Raw genomic sequence first — 16,444 nt, 5'->3', positions numbered from 1 at the left:
ATGACCTACAACATAATGCATAATAAACGGCCATTGAAGCATATTTTGGCAAAATACTTTAAAAGAGTACACAGGATAAAAAGCGTCCGATTCTTGCGGATGATCTGCTTGCTAAGCGATAGTACAATCAAACCAACAATCGATTCCTGGTACAACAAACTTAGGGCCGATTTGAGTTGATGAGACAAATTTTCGCAATGCAAAGAGAGACCTTATTGAAACTGGACCGTCATCGCCTATGATCATTGCTCGGTCGTATTCCATTGCTCATCAGGATATGGTGAGCTGCTCCAAAGTGAAACTTCTTCATACAGTACTTTGTATGTATACTAAATTGAAAAGATTACCGAAATGATATCCTGCCGTTTACTTATGATCGATGACCTACTTTTGATCAGTGTCGCCTAGAGTGAATATCAACGAAAATATTAATGATTAAGAATTTCTGTTACATATGCGGGACCTAAGGAACATTTTTCATATGAATTCACCCACAATGCAGCATATCGTAAGGTACAACAACCTTCCATAGGTTCGTTTGCAGCATTCGTTTCGATTTGGAGTTTGCCCGCGCGAGTCGCTTGGAGATTTTATTTTATTTAGTATCGCGAGGAAGGTATCAGCTACTTATATTGTTGTTTGACTGTTTTGCTTTGCACACCGTTGTTTGCTGTCGCAGGGTTAACAACGCAGTGTCGGCGGTTTTTTAAAAAGCATCTCATGTTTTCCGTGTGAAGTGAGCACATCGGCGGGGTTCCATTGTGTGGTCCGCTTGCAGTGATTAGTGTCGCCTAGTGTGAACATCAAGTGCATTGTCATAGCTCTAGTTTCGGGGAAATTGTATCGTGCCCTAGTGACCAACTGTTAACCATGTATGTATCTCTATCTTTATGGATGAAATTCAACGGAGCAGAAATCGGCGTGTCTGGTTCGAAAATCCGACCTGCAGTGACTTGGTCTGTTGGATGGAGCAAAACTAGTTGAAAATGTGTAATCTTATGTCGAAAAATGCGCGCTGTTTTCAAACTCTAGACATGCTCTCAGGGTACAGGTGAGGCTCGTTGCTATGAAGCAGATCAAACTGGCCATTCGTACGTTGTGCCTAGTGAAGTAATTATGTGACATATTTTATCAAGTTACCTAACCAACAACAATGTTGGTTATTAGTACATTGAATCAAAATAATAACATACTGTTTTCAAAATATTTGATGAAACCTTGTTGTATAAAAGTGCTTTTCGTGCGTGTCAAAACGATATTTTTCGTTTGCTCTAAGGTGGTTTTAACATGATCGATGTATATTTGATATTTAATCTTCTATTGATGAAACATGTGAAAATACAAAGCTCAGTCAGTGATATGGAAGTGCATTCATTATATTTAAAGACTCCGTAATAGCACTTAGTTGAATTTTGTAGACAGTCATACATGTCATACCTCAACAATCGTTCTACCACAAAACATGATAAAAATTAGACGTTGTGCGAAAATGTGAAAAAAAAACCTTGTCTCATATTGAATGTACTCGCATACCAGTCCCTTTAAGAATATACATAAGCTTATCACCCAAATTTAATTATTTTGTATTGATCTAAATCGTTTTACGGCAACTCATTGGATGAGGAACAACTCTGAAAAATTTCAACAATATCACAAAATGTTTGAACTCATCTGATTTTTTTTAGAGTTTTACATGTAAGGTACGGTCTGAAGCTTCATCGGCTATTATCTCAGTATGCGAAATACCAATATGAGGCTGATATGAAAATACCGGAAATCAAGCTAACACTAAAAAAATGGTTTAATATCCATTTTTAAGTTTTAAACTAATACTTAATATTTGTGAAATATAATTGAATGGCTTTCATGGTTTGATTAGTTTCCATCAGTACTAGCAAGGATTATACAAAAAAGTTTCATTGAAAAAAAAAACAAACAAACAATAGTCAGAATACTATCCTACATTCACTGATATGCTCAAATGTCTGGTTGTTCGAGCACAAGAAGACAACATTGCAACCTTCTTGGAGTGTGGCCATCTTTCGATGGTTGGGTTCGTTGACTGCCGTTCCCTAATAGAGGCAAGCTAATAATATAATAACAAATGCTGCTGTGATATCTGGTTTTGTTATTTTACATACATATAAAAAGAAAATAACAGAGCATCAAATTATCTTATGATAGCAAAATTAGTTATTTATATGTAGCAATGTTCGTTATTATTTTTGTTATTTTGGCAACTATATCAAACAAACTACATATTATCAAATTTTGCTATCAACGGGAGGTTGGGCTTGCTTATTCCTTCCGCTGTGGTGCAACGTGCTGTCCAGGTCCATTAATGGTACAGGACATCGTTAGTTTTTTTTGCACTCATGGGTCTGCAGAACATCAATATGATATCTGAATCTGAAGCACGTTTCGAAAAATTATGACTATATAAAAGTAGCACGCTCAAAAATTCAAAACAGTTGTCCAGAAAAGACTATACAATTCCATAGTGTTTGCTCAACTACATGATCTTAATTGAAGGAAGTAACGGAGAATCAATACTCATACGATTTTCGGAGTTCTACAACGCTTTGAAAAACGATTTTTTTACAAATCAGTGTTGATATTGCGAAATCATAGGTCGCAAAAAAAGTGTTGTAGAACACGGAAACAGAACCGTTGATTGTAAGTATGATTCATAACCTGACTCCGGTCCAGGTCAACAATCCGTACATTGATGATTTGGTAATCACATCTGTTGAAGTCATTATTTATTATAGATTGGGTACATAATTTGCAGCATAATTTGATGTCTGTCTAACTGTCTATCTGACGGACTAAACTTACCTTGGGCTTCGCCATAATGTCTGTCGGTGCGTGTATGTGTAGTGTATGTAAAAAAAACACTTATTCTTTAGGCACTTATGCTTATTGTCAACCGATTTGCACGCAACAAGTTGCATTCGAGGGGGAATCCTGTCCCATATTGTTTCCTTTCGAAATTTGCTAAAATCGCACTATTGGTTCAAAAGTTATGATCAAAATACTATGTTTTTTATATGCACGAGAAAGGTACCAACACCGCTAGGTGGATTAATCCGGTTACCGAAACCAGATGCATTTTAAAGTTTTTCCGTTATTCTTTTAACTGCAATATGTCGAAACAAGTTATGATGTATAAATCATAATTTTAGTGCACAATGGTACTAGGTACAACAGCATTTTTTTTACATTTTTTGCAGTTATTTGCGATAAAAACGCTGCGTAACTACAAAAAAATCCACAAGACGCCGTGATTACCTGAATTCCTCGACTGAAAGTTGAATAAATTCAATAGGGGAAGTTGAAAAAATAAATCAGCATTTTGGAAGCAGCTAAAAAACGGTTTTTGCACCAATTTTTTTAATGATATCAAAGCCACTCTCTCTCATGAACTCGTATCACCATTGCTATTTTAGTACTCTCGGCTCGGACATTTTCATAGGCACGGGTAGGTACCTGTGATTTTTTTTGTAGTTTCGAAGCATACTTATTCAACATAACTGCAAAAATATGTTTCACGATTTGTTTCCAGACATTTGCAATTAATTTACATCCCGCGTGAAATAGGTAATGTCCTATCTTAAAGTAGGCATAATCGCTGTTGCAAGTTACCCCACACGGATAGTTTATCACATTTTTTGAAGTTTTGTTGTTCAATGTATACGAATTTCAACTCGCAGTTTTGTTATACAATTCTCTAGAAATGTAGAAGTCTTAGGTTTTGTATTTCCCGTCTGAGAGCGAGGCACAATTTTCAGTCGAAATTTTCGCGCTGAACCTTTTTAAGCATCTAGTAGTTATAAAACGATTCCGAATTATATTCTGATTTGAACTTCATAACTTGCTAACACACGATATAGTTTGACAGCCTTGATGTCCAGATTAAAAACACAACGAACAGCTTGGAAAATGCATCTGAATGAGAACAAGTCAAAGTGTTGCTAGTTACCTCATTTGAAGGTACTAATCCTTTTCGGTTACCTAATGTGTAGTACTGAATGATTTTGAATTCGGAAAGGGTACCAAGACATCCCCTGTAACGGTATAAATAGCAACTTAATTGGTTCCTGTTGATTCATCACCTTTGATTACTCATTTATCGCATGCACTTGCTTCGCTTTCCAACGCTGAGAGCTGCAGCATCAGATGATCGGACTATCGCCACCGCCTTGCATGGATTAAGCCTTATTATTGCCCCAGTAGGTATGGGTGCTATTCAACATAAAATTAGTTGAAAATGTACTTGTTCGGGTTCTGCATCGTTTCCTGCTTATCGAAGTAGTAGCAGATACTTTCACTTCTTGCTCATTAGTTCCACTACATATGATATAACGATCCCTTTGAGCAGATTTGCCAAGTTTTAATCTTCTGGGTGTGATAGTAATGGAATATAGTTTTGCTACGATTAATCGGTTATAGACTCCAGTATAATAAAGAAAACATCTTTCGTTTCGTTTAGTTTGTGTAGTTTACATTACCCCAATTACAAACAACAATTTAGTTGCTGTTCAAATCATTAATAAAATTAAGAAACATTCAAACAACAAATGTTTATCGTTTGAACGCTGCTTAGGGTAGATACCGTAGAATTATTGAGATTAGAGATCTCGCCATATCATTAACACTACAGCATTTAAGTAGGCAAATAAGAAAAAAAATTCCTTGAAAATATTTTGAACATCAAATATGTCAGTTGGAAAAGGATGGGAATATTAGCTCTGCATCCCCACAATACCACGGAAAGAATGTTTTGTTTATTGGATAGGGTTGATAAACTGAAGCATGTTCTCACGGGTTCACCAAGGAAAGTGATGTAGTCCATGCCACATATTTTAAAATGGGATCGAGCCAGGGTTCGCCGACCTCCTGCTTGTAAGGCAGAAGCGACCACCGAACTCGTCACTAAAGTTCAAATTGTTGTTAGTTGGAGAAAAGCACAAAACATTTATTTTTCAAAATGATCAAACAGGCGTAACAACCTCATTTCTTAAATGTTACATTTGAACGGAATCGAATTTGATCAAAAGTTCTCGCTTGTGTTTGCGATTAAGCTGTTAAAAGTTAAAATGATTGCAGCGCCGCACTTCTATTCTTATTCCATGCAGTCATAATTATTTTCTTCGAAATAATTTAGTTTGTGTTTCACAGATTCCGAACTTTCCCAGTGATCTTTTCTGTTTTTGGCCTTTCGCGAATACTAAGTATACGTAAAGGTTATATGATCGCTCCAAAACCGACCTTTTGATAGAAGGCTCGAAGAACCATAGTGTTATATACCAATCAACTCAGCTCGACGAATTGAGGTGATGTCTGTATGTGTGTTTTTTACATAGCCTTACCCGATTTGCTTGCAACAGGTTGCATTCGACGGGGAATCCTTCCCTATTTTTCGCTATTAAAAATTGGCCCACGGGCCATTGCATTCCGGAGTTATTAAAAAACATTGTTTTTTCCCCATTTTTCTCAAGAGTCCCTGGAAAAAAATCAAAATCGAAAGAAAATATTTCTTTTCTAAAACTAACACATTCAAATGAACGCATATAAATATGAATTGATGGAAATAGCTGAATCTATCTCCCTAAAGTGCAATTTCACCCTCTCTTTTGTGCTTTTCTTGTTACTCTTATGTGTTTTCTTATTTTATAATACACGAGAAAGGCACCATCACCGCTAGGTGGATTATTCTGGTTTTTTTTATATATATATTCCTAAATCCTGACACAAAGGGTCTTTCAAAACCAAGATCAAGAAATGTTACCTTTGGAATCACTTCCACTCCACTGACTGCAAGTTGAATCCATTCAACGATACGCACCCTGGTTTTCTGCCATTCGTTCTATATAACTGTACAAACATGTTCTGTGCAGGAAGTTTGGTATCGTTTTCGCTTATACTCTGCCTGATTTAATATGCATAGCTCAAAAGCGGCTTTAGTGCACCGCGTCTAGAAGACAAGCATTTTTTATTTTCATCCTGAATCAGCTAGTTTAATCACGTCGACTTTGAATCAACTTTGGAAAGAAGTGATTTTATTTTCTCATTCTATTTCAACCTAACTGACGATATCATTTTGAATATCCGCATAAATTTTATTCATTTTGATTTCCGGGTAAATGCAAAAATAGATTTTGCTGCTCTATATAGTCAGTTATATAACTAATTTCTAAATTTTCAGAAATGCCGGTTTCCTTTACAATACTGGTAATTGTCGTGATTATGATCATGGGAAAATGTAATCGAATCCTTGTTGTTTGTCTCACAAGCACACATGATAAGATTTTTTGCTTTGTTTTAAAAGCTTAATTCATAAATGTTTTGAATGAAATTTGAATGAACAACGATAATTAGTCGGTCAAATGATCACATTTTTCCGGATTTTTTGATATGATAATATTAATAACACATATGCGGCTAAGGGTTGATATAAAGGCTAAATCAAAATTTTTGGGAATCATACCATGCGACACATAAAATAACACTGCCGTGACGAGACATGGTCGATGTACAAACAAACCGATATGGGGATCCGAAATCAAGAATTACGAAATGAGAAATAGAACATGTTTTTGCCTTTCTCGCATACTAGGTATACGTAAAGGCTATATGATCACTCCAAAATCAAACTTTTAATAGAAGGCTCGGAGACCCATAGTGTTATATACCAATTGACTCAGCTCGACTAATTGAGGTGATGTCTGTTTGTGTGTATGTGTGTATGTGTACAAAATTTTGTAGACACACTTTTTGGAACTTAGCATTACTCGCAACAAGTTCCATTCGACGTAGAATCCTGTCCCATTGTTTGCTATTGAAAATTGCAATTGGACTATGGGATCAGAAGTTATGGCCAAAATACTATTTTCTATGCGCAAAACACGCTAAAAAACACTCACTCATATTTTTTAGTTTTTTTTTGCACGAGAAAGGCACCAACACTGCTAGGTGGATTAATCAGGGTTTTTAATTAGGGAGTTGATAAATTACAAATTGACTACAAAGTTCACAGGAAAATTTCTAAATTTCCATATCAACATGTCAAATGGCTTGGTTTTAGTTTTGACCGCTTTTGCGGTTTTTTGAGGACTTCCAGAACCGAATACACCGAGAAAGAGACCAAAATCTGAAAGTATCAAGTTCAAAAAGTTATAAAAGCATGAAGACTCACATTGTGTTGGTCAGAGTAGTTCTATTTTGACACCTATTACTCCCGGAGCCGTAATGTCTTACAGCAATGAGAACATTTTACTATCTAATTCATTGATATATAGTTCAATATTTTCGAACTGGTTGGCCAAATTTTCAACGGCTCCGAGCGCAATAACGAAACATTTGAATATTGGATGTGCGTGCAGTGATAATTTAAAACTCGATTTTGGTAACTAAATGTTTGCTTTATTAAAATTGTTAGTAGGGCATTAATTATAAAATAAGATAATACTAACTCGTCTTATAACAAGAGACCCATGTTAGTTTTCTCCACTTCACAATGGTTGGGCTCCATACAAAGGGACGGCCAAAACTATCAAAACATGATTTCGCAGATTGTATTCTTTTTTGATCTCATTAAAAAGTAAATAAACCATATTTTCCTGCGCACTAATTCAAAAGTAATTTGAAAATGGTTTTCATTGTTGTTAGAGGCGTCAAAGTGGCTCTAATGAAAAATGTGGAAAAAGTTGAATTCCAAAAATGCGTAAAGAACAAATATAAAAGCCGTATGATATGTTCTATTTTATTAAATATATTTATAGTCATACTAAAACCTTCCAATAGCACATTTTACATTCATAAAAAATGCTTTTCAGCCATTTGATAGAATATTTCTAAAAATTCGACGATTTTGACAATGAAAAAAATCTTTTGTCGCCGCTACTTAACACATACCACGTTTCAGAGTACCATCAGACCTTTCAGGGACCGTCGAGAAAGTTTGCACATATTTGCACATTTCCACGTAGAGCTGTTTGAAAAAATGTCTAATTCAAGGTAATTTCTTATAAGAAAAGTCAAAAAGAGCACAGATAGATGGCCCACCATTCACGTTTATTTGCATTCAATGCTAAAATCTCCATCGTATAAAACTTATTGCGAGAAAATCGGATGACTATAAGTGCCAAAAATGTGTTTATCCTATACACTATATGAAATTATAGTGTTTTTAAAAAAAAATTTGAACGCGTTGACCTATTAGGCTCATTTTTTTAAGAGAAACACTGAAAGAAGATCCTCCGCTGAATACATCTTCTTTTGTGAGCGAATCGATTGAGGCAATTTTTATGCTCATTTGTACATACACACAGGCACATGCGAACAAAACTACGCACATCAATACACAGTGTATACATACATACATACATACAGACATACATTATATCAATTTATCAATTGATATTCAGCAGTCGGCTTTCCAGGCCTTTCCTATCCAAAATACTCCAACTTGAATCGGAATGTGTCCCACATTTCATCGTTAGATCAATTCAATAAAAGCTTCAAATTTAGCAATTCTGCTGTACTTTTAAATATCCCAAAATAATTCGAAATTTTTGTATGGGGAAGGTGGTCGGTTGCCAGCACTGGTCGGTTGTCAGCACCCCGTCGTAACTTTTGACAGAAAACAGATGTGGTCATTTTGACATTTGCCATACGTGTGCTATGTAAGCACGATCTTGTTGTGCCCCGAAGCATATAGAAGCTTTTGTTTCGTTTTACAGACAAAACACTTTTTTGTCAAGTGAAAACCCACTCCAAAGTTTTTTTGGTCATTTGCTTCGTGCCGTAGTAAAACGATCGAAATGGTGAGCGCATTACGTATTTACAAAGCAAATTTACTCTATTTTGTGATTTAATATTGAATACCACCGTTCAATGGGTCATAATTTAACCACATTGAACTATTATTTTCATTTCAAATGAATTACTTATTTCGGTTATCGACACCCAGGTGATTATCAAGGGAAATCATCAGTTTATTGTCTAATTTCAGGCTATAAGCCAAGTTGTTAGTAAAACTAACAATTTTAAAAATTTGATAAAATGAGTGTAATGTACTTACACACACAAAACGCGACGCGAGACTGGACGTAACACTTATGGTTCTTACAAACGAAAAAGGATTTTTAAAATTTACCTTTTTGTCGACCGGTTTCGGGCTCGATGTTGCCCATCTATAGGACGTGGTCCAACGTGGTCCGCTCCATAGTTCTTCATTTTGAGTGTTTTTTAGGGTGCTCTTCGAGATCTCTTCGCTTATGTGGTCGCGTCGGGATCTGACGACCAACTGGCACAACCTCACACAACCCTACCTCATTGAGCGCCGTTGCTGATGAAGCAAGTGTGTAGGAACCGGACAATACTAAATACTCATCCTACTTGGTTGGCATGCGTACAAAAATACATATGAGAGAGTTAGTTCTGAAAATGTATTGCGAGAGTTCGGCTGGTGGCCCGGTGCTGGAAATTTAGTTTCATCAGTACCCGCTAAGCTGCGAAGAGCACCAAAGGGGCGGTTACCCTCCAATACCTTTTCCGAACTAAATCTATCACATGTTGTGCATATGCATAATCGAGTTTCAGACATAGTAACATATCTGTTAAGTAACAAGAGGCCGAGCTTTGTTGAGCAGTGAAATTTAAACATCTGGACTTGTAAGGAAATTCTACTAAAAACCTTTATAAGAATTTGATCAACTGTGTTGCGGCATACTTGAATAATATCCAATTGATTCTAATCTCTAATTTCTATTTTGGAAAGGTTTACAAGAGAATTATCGTTTGAACTATCTTTTGCTGGATTTAGGAGCATATAATTATGGGGGCCAACAGTGTTGTCCTACACTCAAGGCAAAAAAATCTGCTCTTTGATTTTACTCCATCTAAACGATTTTATAGTCTCAACTAAGTAAGTTCAACTAATAGAAGGATATTTGAATTTTCTAAATGTCATGGCAAACGGTCAAAAAAATGCACTCCAGAGCCACAGGAGCGCGCGCACTGAAAATACACTGGAGTGTTTTCACTGGATCATTTAGTAGTTTCGATCATTTAGTAGTTTGTCATTAACTCATTCCAGAGGCTGAATTTCAAAATGAGTTGTATGGGGGACTTCTAGTGCAAAGATTTATCTATAACTCTGCCTAACAGTTGGTTGTTTGAATTTCACTAATAACGGAGCTATAGCGCTAATAGCAGTAACTTAGACTACATGATTGCATATTTCGTTATCATTTAGTATAAGTAAAGTAACTAGCACCGTAACTCCTTTAATAGTGGAATTCGAACATCGACCTGTAACGGAGAGTTGTAGAAAAACCTTCGAACTAAAAGTCCACCATACAATACATTTTGAAATTAGGCCTCTGCAATAAGTTATTGACAAACTACTAAATGATCGAAGGCAGATTACTAAATGATCGATAACATCCTTGATGAGGAATGAGAAAATGTTTTTGTGGTATAGGGGAAGTGCGGGTAGCATGCCCATAGGGGTCAAAACGCAATAAGGCTAAATATCCTCACTGTGATTATTTTCAATGGTCTATACGATAAAGCAATGGAAAATATTGCCATTGGACACATACATTTCATGATTTTACTCTAATTATACATGAAAAACTTAAAAAAACGATTTTTGCATGTTTTGATGCAATTTTGGCTCGGTGGCATTTGGTCTTTCTATCACTGTTATACATTGATGAATTAAATATTAAGCCATGAGCCATGCTGCTTACTCGTATTCTTTATGTTCCACGCGAAATTGTTGTCAAAATTGGTCTTGATACGATTTTATGGGCCCTCAAACTTCTGAGGTCGGTTTGGGGCAGTACGCCCATGCTCATTTCGTATGACTGAAACAGCTGAAACATTCGATTTACTGCCTTAATGTAGGCAATTAAAATGAAAATCAATACGATGAGCACATGCGCGTTTTAACTTATCCGCTGGCGCATCTCACCCAGCATGGTTTCAAAATATTTTTTTTTGAGGTTGCTATTTAAAGAGCAAATTTCTGTACAATAAAATGCTGAATAAGATAAATATCATCGGTAGTCAGTAGCAGATAAGCTGTTCTTCAGTTTGCGCTGGTGAAGACAGGCTGAACTGGTGGTTTTCATAGATAAAAACGGCATTTTCTTTAATGTGGGCGACGCTCAGTGTTCATTCAGCACTTCCACAGTTATTAACCGCGAGGTTTCTGAGCCAAGTTACCATTTTTGCATTCGTATATCATGAGGCTAACACGAAGATACTTTTATTAGAAAATTTCCAACCCGAAAATTGTCTAATCCGGACCGGAAATCGAACCCATGGTCTTGCTTTGTAGCCGCGCACCTTACCGCACGGCTAATGAAGGACCAGATCTTACACTTATATGTTATTAAATACAGGCTTGCCCCAAAGGCTGAATTTGTATATTATAGATTTTTTTTAACCAGTAGAAAATGGAAAACTCAGGGAATTGTTTCCAGGATTTGGAATAGACGCCCTATCACGCCTCTTTATCAGAAAACTGAGAACCTCTAGAAACATAATACAGTAATACAGTAAAACTAGATGAGATGGCTAAGACAACCGTGAATAAATTATGATAATTGGCTAGAAGAAACCAAAGCATCACTATTAATTCCTATGATTTCCTGACACGGTATCCAGTAGGGTGGTTCAAAAAATCGATTTTGCTCCACAGTGCTCATCTGATTCTTTACCATGTTTTGAGTGTCCTCTGAAAATTTGAGCTCATTTGGATTAAAACTGATTTAGCGCAAGCCGTTTCAAGTTTGCATGCAAATTAGTATGGGGAAATTTATTTTTTCATTATACTGTTAATGACGTTCCCCCATTAAGCGCAGGTTAAAAGAAAACCTACATAGCTAAAAGGAATACTCAACAGCTTTCACCCAACGGAAATCGCATGTTGATTAATCACCCCAAGAATTAGTAATCGATTTTAAGACAGGTTGCGAATCTTTAGTCATGATCGTTAAACTTCTTTGAGGGCATCACTGAAATGTGCAGTGCAACATAGTAGCCTGAATTTGTGTGTGCTATCTTTCGCGCCACGAGCAGCAATGTTGCCTGTTGACACATACTGTTGATGAGTTATGCAATTAGCTCCAGAAAACTACGGTATAGAATAAAATCGATTACTAATTATTGGGGCGAATAATCAACATGCGATTTTCGTTGGGTGAAAGCTGTTGAGTATTCCTTTTAGCTGTGTAGGTTTTCTTTTAACCTGCGCTTGATGGGGAAGCGTCATTAAAAGTATAATGAAAAAATAAATTTCCCCATACTAATTTGCATGCAAACTTGAAACGGCTTGTGCTAAATCAGTTTTGATCCAAATGAGCTCAAATTTTCAGAGGACACTCAGAACATTGTAAAGAATCAGATGAGCACTGTGGAGCAAAATCGATTTTTTGAACCACCCTAGTATCCAGTGTGATTAATTGGCTCAAATAGAAATCTAAATTGAAAAGTAGAGCAAGATTCAGTTGAAATATAGCGTAATGCATTTTTTATCTTAGGCCTTAATTGAGTAGAATTATTTGGCTAACATAAGAGCATTTATATTGTTCGTGAAAAGTAATTAGGATATATTGACTAACATAACATCTAAAGGTGAAACCTAGTTATTCAAAGTACAATCTACGTTGAATGATAGTTTCCAACGCCTAATTTATCATACGGCTATAACACATAGCGGCGTTCCATTGACATACTAGTCAAAAAAGCAAAGCAAACAACCTTTTCTAAAGCAACATCTTTTTATCATTATATCCGATCCACCGGTTTGTACAATGTGACATGCGAACACACGAAGGCCGCTGCAGCCAAGACCCTCCGAAAATATTTGGTGACCACGAAAAACAACTTTCTGCGCGACTAGTAGCTACTAAATAGCCATGGCTTGCACTAAGCTAGTGTGTACGGTGTCGTAATACAATTTTCAAAACGCCTTTCATAGCTATCGTTGAAGAAAAAACTCAGCCCAACAAGCAGCGTGTAATTAACTCAGCGCTGCCGAAATCTAATGCAAGGCTATGCGTCGTGTCTGAGATTGTTCGCTCCGGCAAACAAATCCTTCAATAGGTCGGTCACAAAATCACTTTTTTATTAGCTTCCGATGGAATCCGTCAATCAATCAGTAGAGAAAATACTGTCGCTTTTTACATTTATATGTTTATGGTGGAAATCAAAATTGACTGTTGAAGAAACAAATTTAAAAAGTTGATAGATAAACCTATCGGACGAAAATTATTCTAGCATGGATTGAATTATCATAGAACAATACATAAGCGGAAATTTTGAATCCTTTCAAGAAAATGTAAGGACAGTGAAATCAAATTAAACAGCTTTTAGACTTGTCAGTCAACATTTTTTACACACATTTTAAGCTGTATGAATAACTAAGGGTCTGTCCCTTTTCTGTAATTAAACCCAAATTAAACTTAAATGTGACAGCTCAATTATTTATCGTATAGTAGAACAAGATTACTTTTGACAGATATCGAATTATTTTTTTATAGATGTCGTATTGGTATTGCTGGATAGCACCAGATATGCTTTTAACTGGATTTTTTTTTTTAATTTTCGAACTATTACTTTTAAGTTTGATTCGGGAAATGCGACAGACAATGAACTAGGTTCCGTTACGAAAAAAATCATGGAAATATAGATTTACAAAATGTGTTTCTACTAATACATTATTGGTTATATCACTTATATTTGAGTCAAAGGTCATGTCAGATTTCACAGTAATATGGCAAACCTTCATTTTTTTAACAACATAACAAATATTGAAGCCAAAGTATTATTTTATACCTCTCCTTCATAGAGGAAATCCGATGAAAATCGCGAATTAATTCGATCTAAACCCAATGTCAAGGTTATAAACCGTGGTCAGTCATGCATGCTATTGAAAGCCGAAAGTATCTCCTCATATTTGCTGCTTCCCTTTGTTTACACGCCGATCACCGTGTTAATAGTCTACCGGTTTATCCCCTTTACTTGAAGTGTTGTTATGGAATCCACCGTGTACTCTCAGAGGAATATAGTATGAAACGCATATGATCGCTAAAATCATAATTTTAGATAGGGGGAATGACGGCTTTGGCAGGTTTTGTTCTATTATTGGCCCCCTGCCCCCTGGTTTTTTATGACTGATTTTGCTCAAATTTGGCCTAAACATTCTTTGCATATCAAAGAATATTGTGGCCAAATTACATAAAATTCGGTCGACAAAAACCCCCCTGCCAATAATAGAACAAAACCTGCCAAAGCCGTCTGTTCCCCTATCATATTCCCATCTAACAATATTATCAAAACCTATAAACCTCAAATAAATTCAATATAAGTAATGTGATTCTTACTGACTGAATCATAGCATTATTATCATAGTTCTTTATTTCGGATCTGGTAAAGTTTCACTTAATAAATTTCATCTTAACTACAATGATTCTCAATCTGCAATAATAATAATACCTAAATGGTCTTGGTTTCGCTCAAAATAACCTTTTTTAATGTAGCATCCTTCCTTAAAAAATCTTCTCATTTTCGTGTTGACTTTTTATATTTTTATTTTTTTTTTTCGTTTTATGGTATGCTCAGGAGCTGCAGACCGTATAGCTAATTCGCCCTTAGCATACTTGTAACTGTATAAAAGTTTTTGGCTTTCCAAATGACAATTTTGGACATGTATGGCTCATGCGTTGGCTCATTTTTTACACATTGGCGCAAAGAATGCATATTAGACCACATCTGTACACAGCTAAGGGAAGATCCATTAATTACGTAACGCAAAAATTGGGCTTTTTCAACCCCCCCTCCCCCCTATGTCACACTTTTTGTATGAAGCTTCTGAAAATTTTGTATGGATCGTCACACTTCACTCAACCCCCCCTCCCCCCTCTAAGCGTTACGTAATTTGTGGACGTTCCCTAATGACGATAATCACCTATCAGCATCATTTCGTCGTTTTGCTCTCACCCAAGTCTTCAGTTGAGTAGTTAGTAATACGGTTATGGGCGACACCTGTTCGACGCTTGGTTCGACGTTAATTAGGCGTTTAATCAATAAGGGTAGACATTCAGTAAAGTAGTTGCATGTTCAACACAGGTTCAAAAACTAATGAAAACGACATTATTTGATCAATACGCTTTGTCCTTTGACTCCTTTGTGCATACGTGACCATGTAAGACGTGACCATGGGCAATATTAGTTAATAAAAACCACCGTGTTAAAATTTAAATAGAACATTAGGGTTGTTAGAAAAATGGCCACGTAACTGTGAAAGTGCTTAGGGTAACGGTACCAATAGTGGAGGTATTAGTAGATCCACAAAAGAAAATATTTTTTAAAAATTGATAATTATGGGAAATTTACTGCTTTATTATCTTAGTCAATAGATAAACTAATAAATTTGCTAACAAAAATGAGATAGATGTCATTTAACATCAACAATTACCAAATATTGCTTGCACCACTATGAGTACACTGTTCCTTTAGTGGCGGTAAAAATTAATTTTGGTTCCTATAGTGGTGCTATCCATTGATTTCTTATGAGACTCGCCACTATTGGTACAGTTGCACCACTATAGGGAGTCAAGGGAGTCAATTTTGTTAAAAAAAATCATTGTTTTCAATAGTTTTTCAAGAAAAACATTAAGGTAAGTTGCATTTAACAGGATATTCAAAGAACGACGCATCAACTGAAACCATCGTAAAGTCTATAAATATGATAAATCTCATTAAAACCCCACTACCTCCACTATTGGTGCTACCTCCACTAAGGGTACGGTTACCCTAATTAAACTGATTATTGTACACACTCCCTCAAAACGTATGCCTCAGTTAGTAATGCTGATTGATCAATTCGTCTTGAATGTGGCCTAATACAAACGATGTATTATCATGGGTCAGAAACTATTATCAGTCATTCTAATGTGTGGAACATCCAAAACGGCAAACCAATGATTGTGACTGGTTAACCCAATAGTGGGGTCAGTGTAACTTTTAACGTGTGTGAGGTCGACGTAAATGGCATAAAGTTGGTCTAGTTACATTAATCAAAAACGTGAGTGTGATACTAAATCACAAGATAAGTTTTTAATTTAACCCTTTATTACGTAAGTGAAAAAAGTAGACCATTCATAACAGTCGAATAATTCAGTTCCAGCCCGTCGCTTGCAAACGTTTGTTTTGTGTTGGTAGGCACTGGACCGGACTTATTTCTTCTGCAAGACGATTCAATTAAATTAATGTAGTAGCAGTCCGACCCCGTGATATGTATTCAACTATTGCATGAAATCGGTTATTCTGTGATATCTGCCATTGGATACTTTATAACGTTCCAGCTTATAACGATCAATTAAAACAGGAAACTGTAAGTTTTATTAGCCACTAAAAGTACAAG

The 16,444-nt window shown here is 36.0% G+C and overlaps 1 protein-coding gene across 1 annotated transcript in view; it reads left to right on the top strand.

Moving 5' to 3' along the window:
• The first annotated feature begins 648 nt into the window (after positions 1 to 648).
• LOC134224411 (alpha-tocopherol transfer protein) overlaps positions 649 to 16,444 on the top strand; it is a 51,474-nt gene continuing 35,678 nt past the window's right edge. Inside the window, exon 1 of the mRNA XM_062703746.1 lies at positions 649 to 872. The gene's annotated coding sequence lies outside the window, so the exon portion shown is untranslated. The remainder of the gene's footprint in view (positions 873 to 16,444) is intronic.

The sequence above is a fragment of the Armigeres subalbatus genome, chromosome 3 (assembly GCF_024139115.2).
Source record: "Armigeres subalbatus isolate Guangzhou_Male chromosome 3, GZ_Asu_2, whole genome shotgun sequence".
Taxonomy (NCBI): Eukaryota; Metazoa; Arthropoda; class Insecta; order Diptera; family Culicidae; genus Armigeres; species Armigeres subalbatus.
This window is presented reverse-complemented; position numbering and strand designations above follow the sequence as displayed.